We start from the raw sequence: 24325 nt of genomic DNA on the forward strand, positions 1-24325 counted from the left end.
GTTAGGTTATAAAAAGAAAAAAAAAGGATTAAATCATGATGATTTTAATGTTTCATTTTCATACTTATCATCTTCAATAGCTGCATAATATTTCATAAGAAAAGAAAACAGTTTGTCCAGTCATTCTTCTACTTGTTAGGCATTTTGATCTTTCCCAACCCTCTGGTTATTCTGCATAATCAAAAGTTACTTTGTTTTTTTCTTATGGCCACACCCATGGCATATGGAAGTTCCCAGGCCAGGGACTGAATTCGAGTGGCAGCTGCAATTGGAGCCACAGCTGTGGAAATACTAGATCCTTTAACCCATGGCACAGGGTCAGGGATTGAACCCATACCTCTACAAGGACCAGAGCCCATGCAGTCGGATTCTTAATCTACTGTGCCATAGCCAGAACTCCAAGGGTTACTTTTAATGCAAACAAAAGGAAACAAAACAATGCCCCTGAGTCATCCATATCATTTGCTGGTTCTGAACTCAGAATTTCTTTAACAAACAGGATTTGGGATTCCAGGTACAGAAGGTAGCCATCCTTTGGAAAGGCTACTGAGTGTTTCCTGGCATTTTCAACCCTAGTGGAGGTTGCATAAGTGTGATTCTTTCTTAGGGACATGGAACAGCTCACTCACACGAACATTGCTCTTGGACATCATCCCACATCTTTTACATTCAGAAGTGGATGGAGGGGAGAGTGAACAATACCGAAATCCCAAGGAGGAGAAATGTATTTCCAGTGATCAGCCACCCTTTAAAGTCTCACAGTTTCAGCCATTCTGCTACAATGGATTTCCGAGGCTGGCCATCTTTTTTTTGTTGTCTTCCTGTTCCAGTTAACCTTTAAGTTCTATTCATTGCTGTTGATAAAAGAATATCACACTTTCATTTCACTCAGAAGATTATGCCTATTACATCCTTGCAATTTCTGAATCCAAAAATCAATTTTCCCCTAATTGAATCCACCTGCACTAAAACTTCAAGTTTCATTCTCCTTATTCCCTTCCTTACTATAGTTTTGACAGAATATGGAATATTCATACTCACTTCATTCACTGAACTTTTTCTGAGGTTATGGAATACACATACAAATGGCCTGGCTACAGTACATTTTGTCATCTAGGTTTTAGCTACTAAACAAGGCCACCTTATCTATTTTTGGATCATATTTGTATTAAACATAAAAGTTTACTGAGGGTTTAAAAACTATTTTTTTTCCAGATTGGCATATACACTGAATTCAGTATTACACTATTACAATTTATCCCAACCGTGCAGAGCCTGCTTTAAAAAACAGTTCATTTTTCTAGAGTATATGGAAAGGTTAAACTTTGTGATCTTTCTTGGAGGGCCAAGTACAGCTTGCCTACATTTGCAACCCTAGGGGAAAAGATCATTGCATGAACTTCATATTTTTAAATGGGAAAAAAAAAAGGCTCTCAAAAGACTCCTTTAAGAAAGTCAAAATTATGGAACTTGAATATTTTCTGAAACATTTGGTCTCATGGTATATTTATATTAGGAACCCACTGTTTTCCTTGAGCCCTCAAACTTTTACTTTAAGACCCATATCATTCTAAAACTAAAAGTTAACTGCTGAAGGATGAAATTTCACAGGATATGCTGTGGACAGGGTGCCAGCAGAGGAAAACATATGTGTTCACACTCTAACTTGTTAGGGGAAAAAAGGTATTTGAGCATAAATTGGCATTAGAAGGAAGGAAAGAAAGACTTGGTTGGTAGGAAAAAAAAAAAAAAAAATAACTCCTGCTCTATAGAACCACAATGTCAGAGTTTTTCAACGTCCTGCATAATGTTTTTTCCATGTTTCACATTTTTAAGCAAACTTGAAAGAAACCTTGGGAGGGAACAGATCTTGTGATCCCAGATTGAGGCTGCATTTGCATGGGCATTTTCTTTTTCCATGGTGCCAGTAACCATTCCAGCTGAGGAAAGCACAACTAGAGCTCAACTGAAAAATCTCCATCTTCCAGGAATTTCTGCTGAGATATCCTGCTGCCCTCTAAAGCTGATTTAATGCCGTACTTATCTTTTGCTGCCTCCTAAGACTATCCCCTTTCCTAACTTCTCTGTACTAATATCATTATCATTTTCCCATCCCTCACATGTGAAAACTTGAAATTAAATTTGATTTCCTCTGCCTCAAATCCAATGAGTCTCCAAGTCCTACTGGTTTTTCCTGTGCTCTGTCTTTTCCAGGTATCTGGCTCCTCCTGGCCATCCCCACAGCGCCTTATTACAGCTTTCATTTCGTCTAGAATGGGTTTTGGAATTAGACATTTGGGATTAAATCCTAACCAGGTCACTTAACCAGTTTAAGCAAATAATACTGGAGTTCCTGGGAGTTCCCGTTGTGGCCCAGTGGAAATGAACCCGACTAGTATCCATGAAGATGCAGGTTCGATCCCTGGCCTCGCTCAGTGGGTTAAGGATCCAGTGTTGCCTTGAGCTGTGGTGTAGGTTGCAGATGTGGCTTGGATCCTGTGTTGCTGTGCTGTGGTTAGGCTGGCAGGTGCAGCTCTGAATCGACCCCTAAGCCTGGGAATTTCCATATGCTGCAGGTGCAGCCTTAAAAAGCTAAACAAACAAACAAATAAATAAATGAAACAGGAGTTCCTGTTGTGACTCACTGGGTTAATTACCTGACATAGTGTCCATGAGAATGCAGGTTCGAATCGTGGCCTCGCTCAGTGGGTTAAGTATCCTGTGTTGCCATAAGCGGCAGCAAAGTTCACAGATGTGGCTCAGATCCCCCGTTGCTGTGACTGTGCTGTAGGCAGGTAGCTGCAGCTCCGAGTTGACCCCTAGCTCAGGAAATTCTGTATGCCACAGGTGCATATGTAAAAACAAGACAAAACAAAACAAAACAAAACTGGTGCAGGTTATCTGGTAGTATTGGGGTAACTATGATAGATAATGTATTTAAATGTTGGGCACAATGTTAAAAATAAATGAGGCTCTATAAATGAAAAGTAGGATTATTAATTAGCCTCTTTCCTTCCTGCTGTTCCCCTCCCTTCCATGCTCACTGCCCTCAAGTCCCTCTCACTAAAGCATTTCTAGCATGCTCTCCCCCAACCCTCTCAGGCTCCCCAGTACTCACTGGCACCTCAAAGTACGTGGTTACCATTCTCTCTTCTCTGAACATATAAACACTGCTGGGTTTTTATAGTCACCAGAAACTGGCATTTCCCCATCTTCCATGCTCTTTTGCTTTAGCTCACACTGCCCTGGTCACTGGAGGACCTTCAATCTGGAAGTTCTTGCTACTGACCCATATCCTATCCACTCTTCAGGATAAGGTCAAATCCAATTATCTCTGCAAAGTCACCCATTACCATGGCAGGTGGTGTAATTCTGTCATCCTCTGAACTCCCATAGTTTTAAAACTCTGTAACTAAATTGTTGGGGAGTTAATCACCTTGTACCTTATGACATGGTTTTCAGAGTCATTCTGAACTTTTACTGAGATGTTCTGCTACTTCACACGTATTTATTCTTAGCTCCTCAGGGGCAGAGAGCCTGTGTTTTACCTTGTAGTGTTCTCATAGTATCTGGACTTAGTATATTTGACTAAATAGTGGGTTAGTTAAGAGAATACAAAGCTTTTTTTTTTTTTTTTTTTTTTTTTGGTCACGGCCATGTCATGCGGAAGTTTCTCGTCCAGGGATCAAACTTTTGGCTGCAGCAGTGGCAATGCTTGATCCTTAACCCTCTGTAGCACCAGGGAACTCTGAGGAGGCTATGATTTATATTTGACCTAATATCTTGTGTTCATATCTAGGACATAATTTCTTAGAAGAGTAACATTGCGGCACACTTGCTTTGTGCCAAGGACTGAGCTTAAGAAAGGGGATGGAGAGGTTGACAATGTGGTTTCTCAAGGAGCGCCCTCTGGAAGAGAGGAACTGTAAATAATACAAGCAAGGGGTGGTGTCGGTGAGCTGCAGACATACCAGTGGATGGGAAGGAAGCAGTGCCTTTTTCTGGCAGAGGAAGCAGGAATGGGGACTTGGGAGGCAGAGGAGGAGGTATCCAGGAGCCAGTTGCTAAAGAATAAGAACTTTACTCAAGAAATGTATTGGGGACTTGTGTGCGGCAGGAGGAATACTATGTACTCTTTAATGTACATAAGGATTCCCAGAAAAAAGACTGTAAGTACAAAATCTAAAAAGTCATTAAAAGTGTCCAAATAGAAATAAACAGAGATGGATTTTTAAAATAACATATAACAAAAATTTACTTTCCCAAAGCCTGTTCACACCAAATTCCTTCTTTTTCTTCCTCCTTCCCCCTCTCTCATCCCCTTCCCTTTTCTTTCTAACCCAATCAGGCCAGACACCTGGCGTGAGCTTCAAACCTGCTGGAATGCATGGAGTACCTGCTGTGTGCCAGGCTCTGTGCTACTCCCAACCTGGATGACCTCCTCTAACCCTCATCCTAGGATGGCAGCACCATTTCTCATGAAGACCCTGGGAGCTCAGTGGAGAAAATAACTTGCCCAAGTGTGGCCAGCTGATCAGGGGCAGAGCCTAGGTTCTAACCCCCTCTGTCATGGAAGTTCTGGCCCTCAGTCGCAAACAAAACTGCCTCTCTCCTCAATCCAATCCAGAGGACAGAGTGCTTCACAAGTCCTGCCATTTTAAACACCTAAATATTGTGCATGGTTTCTATCCCTATTACCACAACCCCAATTCAGATCCACACGACATTTCCCTCAGTTGTTACTGTGGCCTCCTAATGGGCCTGACCACCCTTCCTTGGATGGGGGTCAAAGTGATGAGCCCAGAAGGCTCCTGGGACTTCTGAATGTCTATTAGATCCTTTAGTCAGGGGGTGCTATCTGACACACGTTTCGAGTCACTGACCTACAGGATCCTGGCTGAATTCAGAGATAAAATGGAGCCATGTGAAGTGGGGATCAGAGAAACTGGAGAACTCCTGGTAATGCCTGGAAAACCAAATGACTTATTTTGCATTTTCCTGAATGTGTGACATCACATCAATAAAACTTGAGAATGAACAAACTCATTTCTTAATGAAAGGTTAAGGTAAAAAAAATGTATTTGCAGATGTTTTATATGTGCACTAAAAGAACGTCTGAGGAGGAGGGGTGTGCATAATCCTTGAAAATCACAGAGGGAGAGTACATCATGCTATTTTCTGAAGCTATTTTTTTTTGCCTTTTTAGGGCCGCACCTGAGGCATATGGAATCCCAGACTAGGAGTCAAATCGGAGCTGTAGCTGCTCTGAAGCTATTTTAGAAGTATCTAGTTTCCCAGAGTGTCAAACATATATGTTGTGCAGAGTTCAGTGACATAGTATTAACATAGGTAAGTAATTGGTAGTTGGTTTGAATCTTCGCTTAGTATAAAACTGAATTGAGGAGTTCCCTTTGTGGCTCAGAGGTAATGAACCCAACTAGGAGTCATAAGGATGTGGGTTCCATTCCTGGCCTTGCTCAAAGGGTTAAGGATCCAACACAGTCATGAGCTGTGGTGTAGGTCACAGTTGTGGGCGGGGATCCTGCATTGCTGTGGCTGTGGCTGTGGGTGTGGTGTAGGCTGGTAGCCGTAGCTCTGATTCAACCTCTAGCCTGGGAACTTCCATAGGCTGCGGGTGTGGCCCTAAAAGCAAAAAAAAAAAAAAAAAAGAAAAAAAAGAAAAAAACAAACAAGCACAAAAATTGGATTGACACCAGGGGGACTCAGTTCTACTTTCTAGTTTATATCTTTCCACATTATTTGGTTTGTTCATATTGAAGTTGGGAAAAATGATTACTTTCAAGAACCAAATCCTCTTGTGCCTGACACTGGGCTGGGAGATGGTCCTGGCCTCCCACTGGACATGGTATGTGCACTTGTTCAGGGATGAGTGTTTTCAATAGAGGGCTAGGACTCTGGAACAACCCTAGTCAGAAAGTGAAATAAATATAGACAGCATTGAGAATTTTATCTCCCCTCTTTTCTCTATCCTCAATCTACATTGATATGTCTTGACCAGGCCATTGTGTGCTCTGAAAACCTTTTCTACATTAAAAAGCAGATTTTATATTAATAATGTGTTACTTCTGTTTGGTTGATTACTCTTTTTAGGGTACAATATAAGAAGCTAAAATCAACACAAAGTTATGAAAACTATGCTATATATTTAATTGTACATCCCTCTATGAATAATTATGCAAACTTATTCAAACTGTGCCTGAAGAAATTATTTAAAAATTATATTCATTTAAGCTGTGGTGTGAACTTTTACTTTTGATAGATGGTTAACTTAAATGTCTACAAATGGATCCCTTTTCTCCAATTTTATTTTTTTATAAGCCTGAATCAGACCATGCTTTTTAAATTATGTGTTTGTCATGCTTGGCGGTTCATTCCATGTTTGGCCATTCCTAAGCTTCTGTAATTCTTTTGAGGGCTCCAAAAGGTCACTGTGTGCCCTGACCTCCTGCTAGGTGGACCGCTCTTTTCTCTCTCCAGATGTTTTCCACCTCAGACTTTTATAGCATACAAGTCATATATGAAGAGTGTCAAATAGCATCGTCCGGCAGGGAAATTGGGACCCTTTCAGATTGGAGGGAGATGTTAACAAAGCACGACTGTGTCCTGCCAGTGTTTCTCCTGGCAAGGCGGCTCTGAGCAGGGCTGTTTTCCCCTCAGCCATCTGTGGTTCCATAAACAATTCTTCTAATTCAAATTCTAGCAGCTGGATTCCCGTCTGAGCTCCTTTTGATGTTGTGACACCAGTAGCAGTGCTGTCATGAATCTTGGTGCTTCTTTCTTCTTTTAGGGATTATCTCACCAAAGATGTTAAGTAAGTTGTTCACATGACTCTCCCACATGGGGTTTCTGCAGTGCATGTGCTAAAGCAGACCACTGGGGGCCGATGAGAAAATGAAACAGAGTGCTCTAAGCCCCCTGCCCAACTTCACATGTCCTCGTTTCTTCTTCTCGTTCAAAAACAAGGAAATCCTTCCATCTCATGAACATTTTTCAATCAACTGAGAAGTCTTCCTGTTTTTTTTCCCACCCCCGCTACTCATCGATGCTGCCTGTTTCTGGCGTCAAGCACTTCAGCGACTCGGATTCAGTTCAAAGAAAGTGCTTTTGTAAATAAACATTTAACTTTATTAGGTATTAGTAGACTTAACTCTTCCTAGTAAAAGACTTTAAATGTACAAGTAGTGTGTGCTTGTGCTTATATATACATATATGTATGTATATATTATATAGAATGTGTATATATGTATTTATACATAAAATATTTGAGAACGCATAGTCACAATCTTGATTCTGTTTAAATTCATCTAATAAACAGATATTTTGCTTTTCAATAAAATCAACAATCATTGAGAATTATGAAAATGTTCAGAATATATTGCTCTTTTGTGAGTGAGAAGAGTTAAAAAAAGTCTATTATAGCAATTTCTTTACAAACACTCCTTTGTAAAAAGAACTGTGTGGAAAGTCTATAGAACAACTTTGCTTTAAAGAAAAGGAAAGTATCATAAAGTAAGATAGCATGTAAGCAAAAGGAAATTTTTTTTTGTCTTTTTATGTCTGCTCCCATGGCATATGGGGGTTGCCAGGCTAGGGGTCAAATCAGAGCTATAGCCACTGGCCTATACCACAGCCACAGCAACATAGGATCTGAGCTGGGTCTGACCTACACCACAGCTCACGACAATGCTGGATGCTTAACCTACTGAGCGAAGCCAGGGATAGAACCTGCGTCCTCATGGATGCTAGTCAGATTTGATTCTTCTAAGCCACCATGAGAACTCCCAAAAAGGAAATTTTAAAATCTTTTCCAGAGACATTTGTGAACAGTTGAATTGGCAACCTAACAATTGAAAACTAAGCAGAAGACCGAGAGAGAACATAATGATTTTACAAAAAAAAAAAAAGATGTGTAAATAAGATGAAAAATATGCAGATAAACATTACATACAGAATGGACAAACCACAAAGTCCTACTGTATAGCACAGGGAACTATATTCAATATCCTGGGATAAACCATAATGGAAAAGGATATGAAAAAGAATATATACATATATACACACATACACACACGTATATATACATATATATATATACATGTATGACTGAATCACTTTCTGCTATAGCAGAAATTAACATAACATTGTAAATCAACTATACGTCAGTAGAAACAATTAATTTAAAAAAAGAATGATTCTCAGAATTCCTGCTTGAGCAGGGTGATGGAGGTGGCTTTGGCCAAGGTGGAGAACACGTGTAGGAGGAGAAATGAATATCAAGTTGGGTTGGTAAACATTGCGTGAGGTATCAAGCAGGCAGTTGGATGCATGGAACTTAGAGGTCAAAGTAGGACGAAAATATGAAGTTTGATGTCATCAGAGTACATAGTGTTTAAATTATGGGACTTGGAGTAATAACAGCAGATATACCAAACCTCGAACAACTCCAGTGCTGATTCCAAGAGGTCCATAATCCTCTCTGACCCATGAGAATGGTTGAAGTTGCATACCCAGTAGTCATTAATGGCCTGAGTTTTAATGGCAAAATCATGCAGCTCTTCAGTCTCTTCTTAATCCATCCACATTTTCCAAATAAAAAATATTTCTCCAATGTTACAAAAATATAAAAAAGTCCTTGATTAGAGATATTATCTAATATATATATATATACGTAGATTTAAATTTCTTCCATGAAAGTTGGGTGGAAAAAGAGTCACGTTTTAATATATTTTGTTATTCAAATATAACCTGGTTTCCAGGCTCTGTGCTTATTGATGGGAAATTTAATCATAGTTCTGATTTTCTTTTTTTTTTTTTTTTTTTTTTTGTCTTTTTGCTATTTCTTGGGCCGCTCTCGCGGCATATGGAGATTCCCAGGCTAGGGGTCCAATTGGAGCTGTAGCCACCGGCCTACGCCAGAGCCACAGCAACGCAGGGATCCGAGCCGCGTCTGCAACCTACACCACAGCTCACGGCAACGCCAGATTGTTAACCCACTGAGCAAGGGCAGGGATCGAACCCGCAACCTCATGGTTCCTAGTCGGATTCGTTAACCACTGCGCCACGACGGGAACTCCAGTTCTGATTTTCTTAGAGGATTCCATTCTTCCAGAGACCTTGTCAAAAACTCCAGAGGCTTTATGATCAGAGAACTTGGACAAGGACCCTCTGAGCCCTTCACTTTCCCATGGTTGATACATGGATCCACAGCTCCATCAGGCAAGGAGAAGATGCCTTTGCCTTAGGATTCACTTTTGAGTTGAAGGTTGGACTGATCTTCCAACTGGAATCTCTCATTCAGAATCTCAAAAATTTGGCTGAAGAAGTTCTTTGATATTTTAATCCCCTATTTCTATGCAAGTGTCTGGGAAAAGTAGCTCCAGGCATGAATGTTTCAGGCTCTTCTTGTGTCCAAGAGAGGCTAGTTTCTTTTCCCTTTCTTTCCCTCTTTTCTTTTCTTTCTTTCTTTCGTTCTTTCTTTCTTTCTTTCGCTCTTTCTTTCTTTCTTTCTTTCTTTCTCTCTCTTTCAAGTTTTATTGAAGTATAGTTAATTTACAATATTGTGATAATTTCTGCTGTACAACAATTATACATAGACATACATTCACCCTTTTCAGATTCTTTTACCACATAGATTATCCCATGATGTTGGGTAGAGTTCCTCATGCTATACAGCAGGTCCCCATTGACCAATCATTCCATATACCACAGTGTGCATATACCAGTCCCAAACCCCCAGACTATCCCTCCCCATCACCTATCTCCTTTGGTAACCATAAGTTTGTTTTCAAAGTCTGTGAGTCTATTTCTGTTCTGCAAATAAGTTCATTTGTATATTTTTTTTTTAGATTCCACATGTAGGTGTTATCATGTGGTATCTGCCTTTCTCTTTTTGACTTACTTCCCTTAGTATAATAATCTCTAGGTCATCCATTTGGCTGCAAATGGTGTTACTTCATTCTTTTTGTGGATGAATAGTATCGTGTGTGTGTGTGTATGCCACATTTTCTTTATCCATTCCTCTGTCAATGAATTTTAAGTTGCTTCTATGTCTTGGTTATTGTAAACAGTGCTGCAATGAATATTGGAGTGCATGTATCTTTTCAAATTATGCTTTTCTCTGGACATATGCCTGGAGTGGGATTGCTAGATTATATGACAGTTTTATTTTGAGTTTTCTGAGGAACCTCCGTACTGTTTTCCTTAGTGGCATGAGAGGCTGGTCCTGCCAATTCACAATTCATCTCTTTCCTATGTGTGTCTCTCACCAGGAGTATTTTTCTTTTCCCTCTTCCCTAACCAGATCAGGGACCAGAACATTCTCACTCCCTAACTGGCTTGCGGTTTTCAAGATTCACCAGAACTGCTCTTGGTTACCTGATGCCCATGTCTTTGACTTCAAGTTGGTAGGTGCAGCCTGCCCCAGCTTGCCTACCTTGCCCAAAAGTGAAGCTAATAACTGCACTTCTTCACCTTCTTCTTGGGTTCTGAACTGTTGTTCTTGACCTTCTTGGGGGCACAGACGTCCTCCTTAAGACCCTGTACCTTGTTGCCTGCCCATTTGTAGTCATGAGATCTCTTACCTTGTCAATGTGTTTTGAAAGGGGCATCAGGAAAGCTGTTTACCGCAGGCTTCCCAAAGGCTGACAAAACAGCTGACTGAGCTTTCCGTTGCCCTGATAATGTCTTGTCCATTTTAGCTGGGTAATGGATTAGGTCAGTTCCCCTGAAATCATCCATCTGACACTAATTTCTCAAATCATGGGTATGAGCCATCATTGCCTTCTGCTTTTTTCTTTTAATAGCATCAGTAGTTGAAAAAAAGGTGAGAGAAGTGTCAGAGTCTAGTCAAACTGGTCTCAGAGCAAAGCAAATGGCTGAAAATTGCCCTGCTATATTTGCTTTAAAGACTATCCACATGTTCTGAGTCTAAAGGGACCCTGGAGAGACCCCTTCCAGCCTGTCCACGTTGTAGTATGTACCTACACAAACACATTTTCAACTGGCCTCCTGGCCTTCAACCCCAAAACAGACATGCTCTGATCTCTGGTATTCAGAACGTTTGAAAATCTGTTTTGATTAGTTGAGATGTTCAGCAAAGCCCTACTGGGTAGGAATGCTGTTTTTGGAAATGAAACTCACTAATTGATAATTTACCTTTTGCATCAGAAGAAATACAGCTTTCCCACTGTATTTACTGTCTTTTTCAGCACATTAGCTGCTGTCTTGTTGATGTGTTTAAGTGAAGAAAACTTGGGAGTGTTTTCATAACCTAGGACTCTGGCAACCAGGTCCTCGTGTACACTCCTTATTTATGAAGAGGTTTCCTGTTTGGAAATTCAAGGTCAGAGACAGAGACTTTAAAAATCAATGTCTAGACTCCTCTATTTTGTGTGTTTCTCTAGGAATGATGGAGAAATCCATCTCTTGGGCAAACTCATCTTTTTTCCTTTCTAAACTTCTTGAACATCACTCCACACTTTCTTGGATTTCAGGCATTCTGAACGTGCTTTCAAACTCAGCTCTATCACATCCATTAGTATTTCCCACATCCATCTTTTTCAGAGTCCGCATTTATCTTTGCCCAACAGGGTCACAGCTGTAACTGGTTTCTTGAACAGTCTGAACTCAGTGGGGAATGAACATTAAACCATCCTGTTTTGCTCCAGTCACTGACTGAGATCATGCTCAAAGGAATTTCTCTTTATTGTATTTTGGACAACATCTTGGCCAGATTAAAACTGGGGTCACTTTTACTGATTTAAAGTGAGTCAATTTTAAAATTCTGGTCTCCTTTCTGATTGAAATATTGGTTCCTCCTCCCTCCCAGGAGATCTGCAATGAGGATGGGCAGGGTCTGCTCTTTCATTTTCCTTTCACTATGGAGAGGGAGGATAAGGGTGGAATATGTCTCGGGGAAAACTTCTCTCTGGAGGTCATGAGGGCTGCTCGTAGTGCTTCTGTTCTCTGTCTTGCCACTTGGAGGAGTTACACTTTTCCACTCCCTCATGGACTTTTACACTGACAGATAAAGGAAAAGGCATGTGTGGGAATCTACATTCTTAAAGCTTGCACCTGGAAGTGACTCATCTCACTTCCAGTTAGTTTTTATCAGCCAAAATGAGCAATCCTATTGACCACTTATTCTTCTTACTTGAAAGTTCAATCCAAGCTTTGCATGCTGCCCCCAGTCCAGAATCTCTGAGTGAGGCTGAGAAGCCAATTTGCTGGGTCTGAACATGGCAATTCTTAGTCTGAAGATCCATGAACATGATAGACAATCTATCTATCTTCCACATGCCCATTATGAAGTGGTGGAGGAAGCATAGGGCAACCAGAATAAATGTTCTTATTTAGAAAGAAGGAGGAACAGGAGACACAAAGCAGCTACGGGTCCACAGCAATTCTGAAATCCAGCTAGGCATGTGCTGACAGTGTGGATGGTCCTGGATGCAGGCCCTAGCTTTGCTCACTAGGAGTTTCCTGGTCCACTGTTCCCCATGGCTTTTGAATCTGTTGTTCTAGAATATTCTTTCTTTTCCATTATTCTGTGACCTAGTCAGATAGATATGGGCAATTAGTCTGACTTTGAGCACTGAGACATTTCATCAATCTGCTTCATAACAGTGGAGACCTAAGATCATTCTAAGTCTTGAACAGTCACTGACTTCTTTCAGTCCATATAAGGTGGTTTCATTGGTAGTATAACTGTTGAAAATAGCAAGTACCATATCTATCAGATTTCATTCAGTTATATTGGCCAATAACCACACAGTTCATTTTTAGACACACTAATTCATTTTTCTGAAGTTCTTCTGTCTCCAGTTGGGTTAATTAGGAGCCCTCTAGGCTTTTATTTTTTCTCCCCTAAGCACTGTTTAAAACTGGAGGAAATAAATAAGAATTAAGCCTTTGGTTGTATCTTGCTCTTCTATCTCCTTAATCAATGCAGAGGTTTTAACAATGAGTTTGCAGATCTCACTCTTGATTTTTATCTTTGATGAGTTCTAATTGGCCTTTATCATCCTTACAATTTTCTTTTACAAATTGAGAAAAGAGAATTAGCAGCTTATTGAATTTTTTTATTGGTGGATTTTATTTTCTTTTATTTCTGCCTGACCCTAGCCAATTCTTTTCTTTTCTTTTTTTCTATTTACATTTGCACCTGCAGCATATAGATGTTCCCAGGCTAAGAGTTGCTGCCTATGCCGCAGCAACACTGGATCCTAGCTGCATCTGTGACCTACGCTGCAGCTTGTTGCAATACTGGATCCTTAACTCATCGATTGAGGCCAGGGATAGAACCTGCATCCTCTTGGAGACAGTGTCAGATTCTTAATCCTCTGAGTCACAACAGGAACTGCTATTCTTTTCTGAACTCATCTATTTCTCATAATACTTTATCCAATAAAGCTAGCAGCAACCAGCACACAATAGGAATATTTTATGATTTCTTTCATTAATTCTACTGGTATTCTCTTCCTTCAATTTATTTCTGGCAATGGTTTTACCAAAAATATCACTGGTATGTAGCATTGATCATCATCCTTTTAGCTTCCTAACAGTTTCCTAGCTGTTTATCACCAGATGACTAAGCAGTGCTATGTAGTTATGGTTTAATGTTATATATCATGACTGCATCTCACACTGAATACTAATTTCTATATCACTAAGGATATGCTAAGTATCACTACCTAGAATACGCTGTGGTAAAAAACAACCCTAAAACTTTAGCGGCTTAACAAAGTTTGTTTCCTGCTCCAGTTGCATGTCCAACACAAAATAATAGAAGAACATTGCTCCTATGATTGTTCAAGAACTCAGGTTGTTGGAGGCTCCATGTAACTAGTGTTCACTGACTATAGCTAGTTACATGGCTACAACTAACTTCAAACTGGAGGGGGAAGAGTAAGGCTACCAGATGCCTGGCAAGAACACTGGCATGTTTGTGAACAGCCCTAATGAATATTATAATCATTGTAGCAAAATAGTAATTGCTTTTAGCTTTTGATAGTTTAACTTGCCCATCTGTGGTGCAGCTGTGGAATGTACAAGAATCTCAGCAATCCTGATACTCCCCTCAAGTATGTTTTTTTTTTTATATTCTTCCCAATTTACTTAATAGCAATTCCATTTGCTCATTTTTGTTGTTGTTGTTTCTGTTCAAAAATCTTATCTTTCACATTTCTTCTTTCACACTCAGCATCAAATCTGATAGCCAATGCTATTGGTTTTACCTTCAAAATATATCCATAATATTATCCCTTCTCTCCATCTCAGCCGTTAGCATTTAGCTCTAAACTACCGTTGTTGTTCACCTAATTGGTTGCCCTTTTTCTACACTTAAACTTGTAATTATTCTCAACATATTTCTCATCATAACTTTTAATGAAAAAAGCTTATAATATAATTACTTGGCTCAAAACTCCCCAAGGTCTATATCTCTAGTACCTAAGACAGAACAGTGCCTGCCACCCAGTTGGCACTCAGGAAGGTGTGTTAAAGAAATGAATAAAACTATGAAAAGACAGATCCATGCTGCTGAAATGAGCATTCATGTGGGAATTTTGTATATGGTGAAAGGGGCATTTTTCACTTCAGTAAATAACAAATGTTGGAGTGGGTGTGGAGAAAAGGGAACCCTGGCATGTTGTTGGTAGGAATGTAAATGGGTGCAGCCATGATGGAAAAAAGTATGGAGGTTCATCAAAAAAATGAAAAATAGTACTACCATATAATTCAGAAATCCCACTTCTGGGCATACATCCAAAGGAAATGAAAGCAGAATATCGAAGTGATAACTGTGCTTTCATGTTCACTGCAGCATTGTTCACAACAGCCAAGATATGGAAATAACAAGTGTCTGTTAATAGATGAATGGATGGGAAAGATATGTACTGTTGCTCAACCGTGAGAAAGAAGGAGATCCTGTCTTTTGTGACAATATGGATGGAACTTGAGGGCATTGCACTAAGTGAACTAAACCAGAGAAGGACAGATCCTGCAAGGTATCATTATATGTGGAATCTTAAAAAAAAAAAAAAAGTCAAACTCTGAGAAACAGGGGGTTGAAAAGGGCTTACCACGGGCTGCGGGGTTGGGCAAATGGTGAGAGAGGTTGGTAAAGGGTAAAAAGCTTTCAGCTATGAGATGAATAAGTTCTGAAGACAATGTCAAACATGGTAACTATAATTGATAACACTATATATTTGAAAATCTGAATTTCTTTTCTGAAGATAAATAATAATAATGCATTAATTTTTTTTCTTGGAACATTATTTGAGTTATCCACTCATGCATTCACTTGTCACATATTTTTGAGAACTAGAGATAGGATCTGCTTAGGCAGTAGGCACAGGTCAGTTAAAAAAAAAAAAAAAAAAAAACAGAAAAAAAAATCTCTGCCATTAGGGAAGCATTGATTTGAGCATCCAGTACAGAACAGACATTGTGCTGAGGCTGTGAAGATGAATGTAGTTCCTGTCTTCAAATACTTGTAAAGAAAAAGATATGAATATGTAATCACAATCCAGCAATGTTATATACAAGTGTAGTTCTAGAAAGAAGAGTGGTATCAGGAGAAAAACAATTGTATATGGCAAATATAGTATAAAAAGTGAAAATAGGTAACATGACAGGCAAAAAAGCAATTTCAAATTCTTAAGAGAGCCAACTGGTTAGTTTCCTTGCTATATGAATGGCATTTACAAATCAATTTAAGAAGTCAGAAAAAAATGCACAGAAAATGTGTCCAGAGAGAAAAAGAAATAGAGGTGACTCTCTTAAACCTATGAAAAGAAAAATCACGATCTCAGTGCTAATACTGAAAAAAGAACGGCAAAGAACTTTAATGAGACACAATTTTTAAAACCATAGTACTGGCAGAAATAATATTTTAAACATCTGGTGTTTGACAAATAGGGTAAAGTTATAATTTGAGAAGAAAGGACAAACACCAGATTTTAAAAAATCAAACAGAAGCTATAAAAGCAAATGAAACTCTCTCATGACTTTACCAAGTATTTTCTGTGTACGTTTCATTTTCCCAAAAAATGCTTAAGTCCTTTCAAATATTCTGAGAATCGCTGCACTGGGCCAGCAGATGATGGTGTCCATGCGAATCCCTAACCTGATTGTTGGATTGGCCATTTAATCCATGGAATACTGTCCCTGGCTTCTTGATATTAGGCAGAAGGGTCGTTGAGAAGATTTTGCTTTATTCCTTGTTGGGGAGCTCATTTCTTGAGAGGAAAACCTTGTACAGTTTGTTATTCACAGATATAACAATGATTGGGATCAAAGTGTTGTTGAAACTCCCGGAGCAGCGGGGCACCCACCTGGGGAGGAGAAGACTCACCAGGGAAGCGTAGCTTCCCCACAGGTGACATGGCTGTGGTCCTGGGTTCTGGTTCCACACCCTCTCTGTGGCACTGCCTCCCTCTGCCAGAACTCTAGACATGGACTCATTTGACTCCATGGCTGCTGAGTTCTAGAGCATTCCATCTAAAGGAAAGGTGACAAGCGAAGGCAGGGTGTCCTCCTGGAGGTCTGGAGAGCAGAGGAAGAACATTTAAAGCAATAGGACAGGATGTTTGACACAATGCTTTGGGCTTCTCCTACATCCGCCCTGCTCCCTTTTCATTCTTCTGCCTCTAATCCATCAGGGTATCCCACAGAGGCCTCCTGCCCCTCCCAGTCTGGCCATAGTTTTCCCAGGCACTGGATTTGGAAGAACTCTGTTAGGCAGGACTGGCTTTAAAGGAGATGTAGAGAAAGCAGGCTGTAGGGGATCAGTGAGGCTGTCTCAGAAATCTTGCCTAGAGGTGCAGAGCATAAACCCAAACTACTGGTAGGAAGCTATAAATTCTTCATTTCAGTGAAAGGGTTGGAGTGCCCCTTCTCCAGCTCACAAGGAGGTTAGCAGAAAAACATTTTTCTTGTCCAACCTTTAAAGTCCATCCACAGGCAGATTGGTGGGAGGGGACAGAGACATGGGACTAGGGGGGCCTGGGCAGGAGCAAGTCCTCCAACCACACAGAAATGCTCTCTCAGTCTGGCTCCATTTCTTTGGTTTGGATGGGATGCCAGATTCAAGGGCCCCCTCCTGGGAGATGGACTTGCGATTTCAGCCACTCTGGACCCCACTTCACCAGGGTTACATTTTTCTGTCTCTGATAATGGTGATCTGTAAACAGTCTCAGCCTCTCTGTTGCAAGCCAGATGTGAGTTATACACTGTGATGCAAAGGGAATTAAAAAAAAAAATTGGTCCAGTATGTTCTTTGCAACATTTAGAATTCCTTTGAGAGGAATTTTCCAATGTAAAGGTCTTTTTTTCTCTTTCATAAGTATTTTATAAGTCTTGTGGTATGATTCATCATTTTTCTAAATAAAACATTTACTATTCAATGTCTAAATAAGGTATTTGAAATTCAAAGAGGTTTTCCTTTGGCTCTTCTTGAAATAAAACTTTACTAAAAATTTCTTGGGCGAAAGGATATTGATGTTTAAATGTGCCAAAAAGTTTGAGAAGATGGTGATGGAACCTGTTTACCTCGTAACCTGGCACATGATTTCTCTGTTTTTGTTAAATGATTTCAAGATATTGAGCCTGAGAGACTGTAGCAGCATTCCAGTGCATTCTATGATGTTTTCATTGCTAATGGAATTACAGACTTTTAAAGAATATCAAGTGTATATAAAAATGAATCATTCTTTTTCTGAAGGCTTAATGGGCTTCTTGAAAGAAAAAGAGAGAGAAAAAAAGATTGTTTCTATTAAGGAGGCCCTTTTCCTCTCTCCTCCCCTCCCCTCCTTCTCTCCCTTCCTCCTGTTCTCTAGTATAGCTTGTTTTCTTAGGTACTATGTTCACTTCTTTATCTTTTCTTATGTCCAAGTTTTTGTCAACCACAAATTTCTAAATTCCTTTTCTTCACAACCACTGAACAGGCCTAATTGTTTCTCTTTTGCAAAACAATTCTGAACACTATAAGGTAGTGTAATGCTAGATAATTTCATTATGAAAAAAATGGAAAATAATAGAAATAAAAAGAAGGAAGTAAGACATAGATATTGCTAATTTTAATCAGGTAGTAATAATCAGAGAAGAGAAGCATAAGGTGGCTCTAGTTCAGATTTTAAAGAAAATGATGACTCCAGTGATCCCTGATTCAGATATTAATATAATTTTAATGTGTTGGAAAAAACTTCAGGATACAAAAATGCAGGACAGGCACATGGACCTTTTAATTATTGTCTTTTATATGTGATGTGGGAAATTGGAAGTGTGGGTAACTTAACCCAGTGGTTCTCTAGTGGGTTGTGAATCCCACCCTGTGATGTTTGCACTGTCTGGAGACATTTTCCATTGTCATAAATGGGTGTTAGGGTTCCACTAGTATCTGGTGTGTAGAAGCCAAGGATATGGATGGACTTTCTATAGCACACAGGGCATCTCCCCCAGCAAAAATTATCTAGCCCGACAATTCAATAATGCTGAATTTGAGAAACTGTGGCTTAATCATTTAAAAATGAAAACTCAAAATAAGCAAACACAAAAACTAACCCTCATATCATCTTTAGCCATTCTTCCTTTTTCTTTCTTTTTTTTTTTTTTAAAAACCCTCTGGTCTGTGATCTAGGATTATTGAACTATCTAGAGTCTCACTACATAAAACATTCAACTCTGTAATATGATACTTCTTTTTAAAATTCTCATTGAAAGATAGTTCAGACTTTTCTTATGTGTTGCTTCTTATGTGAAGCTTTCTGTCACATTGTCTCCTTATGACTGTCTCTTCGGAAAGATAAATTACACTCTAGACAACCATTGTAGTGTGCCTCTATTATTTATTCTTCAAATTCTGTTGTTTGTTCTCAACTTTTCCCACCTCTGAGCACTTGAGAACAGAAGCTGGACTCTACTCATCTTTAAAAGCTCAGTCAGAGAGTCCAAGAGGGGTGGTTGAACAAAAGTCATCATCAGTGAAAGTCTCGGGAAAGGAGCATCCTTGGGTTAACTACTCACTTACCGGTGCTTTGTTTATCTTTCAGATATTTTGATGAAGTGCGAGTTATGTTCAATAGCCCATGATATCACTTTCTAGTCCACAACACTTCCCTGAGCTTCATTATTGGCATATACATGTATAATTAATTACTGTCACCGTCTCCTGGATGTCTTTCAGGTATCTCAAAGTTACTTTCATCAGAACCCTCCCTATGAGTTCCTATTTGGGTGCAGTGGAAAGGAATCTGCCCAGTAACCATGTGGTTGCAGGTTTGATCCCTGGCCTCACTCAATGGGTTAAGGATCTGGTGTTGCAGTGAGCTGTGGTATATGTCGCAGACATGGCTCGGATATGATGTTGCTGTGGCTGTGGTGTAGGCTGGCAGCTGCAGCTCCAAGCTGACCCTTAACCTTATGCCTTGGGTGTGGCCCTCAAAAGCAAGCAACCCCCCCCCCAAACACTCCCTGACTTGCCTTTATTATTCTCCTCCCTAACTTGCTTCTTTTTCCAATTACATTGTATCAAGGCTGATATAGCCCTTCTAAACAACTTCTAAACTTTTCTCATTTCCACAACCATTGCTTTAGTTTACAACTTTAACTTACCCCTCATACTGCTTCCAGAAATTATTTTTTAAATGAAAGTCTCTTCTTTTCCCTGGTTAAGTGATTCACTAATTCAATGGCTCCTCATTGCCTGTAATAAAAAAAAATATTATTAGTAGTATTATTACTATTACTATTAGACTGGTAATACAAGAATCCTTCAAAATATTATTCTGTGATATTATCTCCCTAGCTCCTTTCATCTCACACCTTCTTATGTACTCCTAGCACACCAAACAATTTGTGGTTCCTTAGAGTACCATGCTTTGTTAAATACCTTCATCTGTGTTGTTTCTCTTGCCTAAAATATTCTTATCTCACGCTCCTTTTGTCATCCACCCATTGTTATCTACCAAGCATTTCTTTTGAAAGTATTCACTTTTTTTTGTCATTTTTCAGGGCTGCACCTGCAGCATATGGAGGTTCCCAGGCTAGGGGTCAAATCAGAGCCAGCCTACACCACAGCCACAGCCACTTGCGATTGGAGCCTCGTTGTGACCTACGCGACAGCTCATGGCAACACCAGATTAATCCACTGAGCAAGGCCAGGGATTGAACCCACGTCCTCATGGATACTAGTCGGGTCTGTAAACCACTGAGCCATGGAGGGAACTCCTGAAAGTATCCGCTTTGATCTTCAGCCTGGATTGGCACCTCCTTTTGGGGTCTGAGCTCATTCTGGTCATGTTCCCAATACAGCCCTTTTCTCATAGTGTTGTCAGTGTCTCATAGTGTTGTCTGTGTCTGTTTTCCTTATTAAACTAAGATCCCAGTAAGGAGAATGCATGGTATCCCTTTCTTCTTATAGAGTCTGACAGAGAAAAGTTGCTAAGCACAGAGTCTTTTGTGTAAAAAGTGTTCAGTAAACACATATTTAGTTAGACTGAATTTTGGATGAGGAATCCACTGGGAATACATCTAGAAAAGGAGTCGTTGTAATATATTCAGTTTATTTCTCATGCATCAGTGTCATTTAAAGGGGTAAAAGCTTACCTCTCCAAAGGGTGAGGCTCCAGTCTTCTACTCTATTAGATTTCATTAGTCTTCATTCCTATGGCTGTTGTATAACTATTCTAACTCACAAAGACACCATTCAGTGACTTTACTGAATGGAATTTAGTTTGGCCTTTAGAAATCTATCATAACTCTTTCCAGCCACTAGGTTATCATTTAGTCAGAGTATTGTGCTAGCAAGTGGTCAGAGAATGAATGAGGAAGTGATGGTGGCCTCTGACGACATTGCAGGAAGCACAGAAATGGCAAGACAGTATCCAAGTGGCCACAAGTGGGAAAGGATAAGTGGGTGTTAGGTGAAGGCCAACAATGATATAATTCACTTCTAGTTTCCAGGCTTTGGCTACTATAAGCATTTTGAAGATTTAAAAATAGATATCATCTGTTCCCTGTCACATTCTCAGACGTGGAAGCCTCCTCCGTCACATTCTCAGACTCTGTGGGTCCTTACAAGACATATAAAATAGAGAAGGGGCATTTAAGTCTGGACAAAATTGAGGCATGAACTAACGTTCCACATTCCAAATGGAAAAAAAAGAAACCTCAAAACAAAAATCACATTACTACACTCTTGCCGACATAGCTGAGGTTAATATTAAAGTGTCACATCAGTTTTATTTTCTCTTTCTGAGAAATGAAGTAGTGGGAAAAGAGGAAATCAAGTTTAGGAAGGTGAGTACATGACTTATAGTTTATAGTTTATAAAAAAATATAGAGTATAAAAGCCTTTCTGGAAAAAAATGTTGAAACTGGATTGGGTTATTATAAATTTTGAAAGCAGGTACATTAGAAATGTAATCAAAATGAGAGTCAAGTAGTATTCACCACCCAAAAAGCTTTCATCCAGGGTGTTAAGTGTGTACAAATTTTCACAATTAGATTTCAAGAAAAGAAAGAATAAATGTAATTTGGCTTGTACTCATACTCTGTTGAATTGTATGTCAGATCCAAACTGCACAAATCCTATAGGTTCCTTTTGGGAAAAAAACAGAAACTAAAAGTCTTTTATGTACTATTTAGTCAATACACTTTAAAGTTCAAACATTCAATATTTTATTCAGATGCTTCTTTCTTAGTTTCACTTTGTTATTACAGTATCACCTGAGAAATAACTTATTTTTTTTCAGGAAAACTATGCATATTATTAATTATTTGATCAAAAAGTGTTAAAGTTTTTGTTGAAAAGTTGTGAAAGAAATTCTCTCTCTCTTTTTTTTGTTTTTGGAAATGTGGAAGACAGGACAAAGCTTTTACTATCTTTTATTGTGAAAACATTTAACTTAGTTTACTTTGAATGGTTTATTGAGAAAAATATACTAGAGAAAATTTTTATAACAATGATAGAAACTTGCGTGGGCAAATCAGCAAGTGGCTTTATGCTTTGCTTGCCTCATGTATAAAATGAGTTTGGATTAACTACATAAAAATACTCCAGGCCTTAAAAATTCATTCTGTTATCTTCTTAATTATCTAAAGGAAACATATACACGTATAAAACATAATAAAAGGATATAAACATGTTAAACATAAAAATAATAAGATAACATAAAACATAAGGATACTATAATATCATGCTTTTGAAAAAATAAAAATGTTAAAGCAGTATTTAATTAATTCTTAATTTTGCTTTTGTAGTCAAGATTTTTTTTAATGGATGAGTCGAAGTTTTTATAGATTAGAACTGTTTAAAGAGGTAACCAAATATACATTTTGGCCAGATGCTAGAAGTTTGGGCATTAGCATCAATGCCTAGTTTAAGCTAAGACTGAAGATCACTGTTAGAGAATGAACCTCTGGGGCAATAGAGGAAATCTGGAATTTTATCCATTAATTAATTAATATTAAATTTTCATTGATAACTGTTCATGGTAAATATTCAAATGTGTTAAATCATGAAGGAACAATGGTCTCTCAGCATTGCTGATAACAAATGGCTCAGAGCTTCCTCTAAAATGCATTCATGTTGCTGAGTAAACAGTCAACTGGTGATGATGGAAAAGCTCTACTTTCCTCTAACACCATTGCTTTTTATTCATATTCTTTATTATTTCTAGATAGAAGACACTTTTTTGTGGATGTTGTCAACATGATTTTGGACACTCCCCCCCCCACATCTTAGAAATCTTGAGATGTTAAATTAGTGTTTTGCTTTCAGTGTATCACACAGTAAGATATAAAAATTATGAACTGGTACTACTCTTTGAAGGATTCATGACCTAAAAATAAATAACTAAAAAAAAGAAATGTAGTTTCTAAAAATATATATTAAATAAATATATATTATATATTAATATTTTCCTAAACATTATAATTTTTTTGTATAATCACTTATTTAGAAATACCAAACCCCACAAACTCTGAAAATAAGGGTTTGGTTTTGATTTGTAAACATGTGTAAACATATGGTGGCAAAACATGATCTGAATTGACATAGTGTCATGGTAATCTGTAGTTACTTAGAATAATTTGCATTGGAAAAGTATTAATATTCTTATTTATAGTTACTTCCCTGGATCTACTGGGGATTTTATATAGCAAACATTACATATACCATATTAGCTTTCTAAAAGTTATAAAAATTCTTATTTTTAAATGTATCTAGTCCCATAGTTTTCAGATAAGGTATTCCTTATTCTTAGGAATATTCTGGAGAAGATAATTTTCCAAAAATGTCCTTAGAAAAATTATCTATTCCACATGTCTTTTTTAGACACTTCCCATGAGCTCATCAAGAGGCAGTGCTTAATTTTTTCTTTTGAATTTTGGCATGTTTGTGGCCAAACTAATAACTAATAGAATGTGGTGGTGTTGATGCTATGTGATTTCTAATGTTGGATTAAAAAATTTCATAAACGCCCTTGTTCTTAGGGGTCTTGTGCTCATGGAATCCAAATACCATATTGTGAGGAAGGCCAAGAAACCTATGAAAAGGCTGACATGGGGCTTCATTCATAATCATAGCTGAGTTATCAACCAATAGTCTCTATCAAAGTGTTAGCTGAGTGAATACACCATCTTGAAGAAACTCTCCAGTCCCCAGTTGACTGGCTAGCTGACACTGTGCTTAGTCCTGCTCAGATTTCAGATTAATGAAATTTGAAATCATTCATGAGCAAATGAATGCTTTTTGTTTTAAGTCACTAAATTTTGGGTAGTTCCTTATGCAGGCCTAAACTACTTTGTTATCGGTTCAGTTCCTTGTGTCAGGGAAGCTCAAGCTACGCCACCAGGAGAGAAGTAATGGAGAAGCTCTTAGATTGCCTTTAGAAAAACAGACACCAGCTGTTCACCTGTTCCAGCTGGAGCCAGCATTTGGCTGCAACCACAAGAGAGACTGACTCAGAGTGGACTCCCATTCACTCTTTCAGAATTCCTGATACACAGAAACCAAAAGGAAGAACCATGGACTTAAGAAACGGGAGAGCAGCTGGGTGAAAACAATTTGTAAAGAAGATCAGACTGGTTCTGAGTGATCTCTTAGTCATGATTCTGAGGCTTTCACTGTGATCACTCTCAAGGAGAAGAGACCTGCAGAGTATTCTGTAATGTGTGTGTGTGTGTGTGTGTGTGTGTGTGTGTGTGTGTGTGTATGCATGCATGAACATATGTATGCATGTCTGTGTGTGATATGTATGTGCATGTGTGTGTATGTGGGTATGATGTATATATGCATGTCTGT

General features: G+C 38.8%; 1 long non-coding RNA gene across 2 annotated transcripts; it reads right to left on the reverse strand.

Moving 5' to 3' along the window:
• Positions 1-589: 589 nt before the first annotated feature.
• On the reverse strand, positions 590-21076 carry LOC146406189 (uncharacterized). Of its 2 annotated transcripts, none has more exons than XR_014831691.1 (3): positions 20626-20843; positions 19633-19723; positions 590-854 (listed from the first exon to the last, which is right to left on the reverse strand). It is a non-coding gene; the product is annotated as an uncharacterized LOC146406189 (long non-coding RNA). The 2 variants fall into 2 exon arrangements; XR_014831692.1 differs by lacking the exon at positions 590-854 and adding an exon at positions 10797-12726 and having other exon boundaries at positions 20626-21076.
• Between the last annotated feature and the right edge of the window lie 3249 nt (positions 21077-24325).

Source organism: Sus scrofa, chromosome 1 (genome assembly GCF_054392235.1).
Source record: "Sus scrofa isolate SSC_HxYL_T2T_F1_AM1 chromosome 1, Sscrofa_HxYL_maternal_Yorkshire_Landrace_v2.0, whole genome shotgun sequence".
Lineage (NCBI taxonomy): Eukaryota > Metazoa > Chordata > Mammalia > Artiodactyla > Suidae > Sus > Sus scrofa.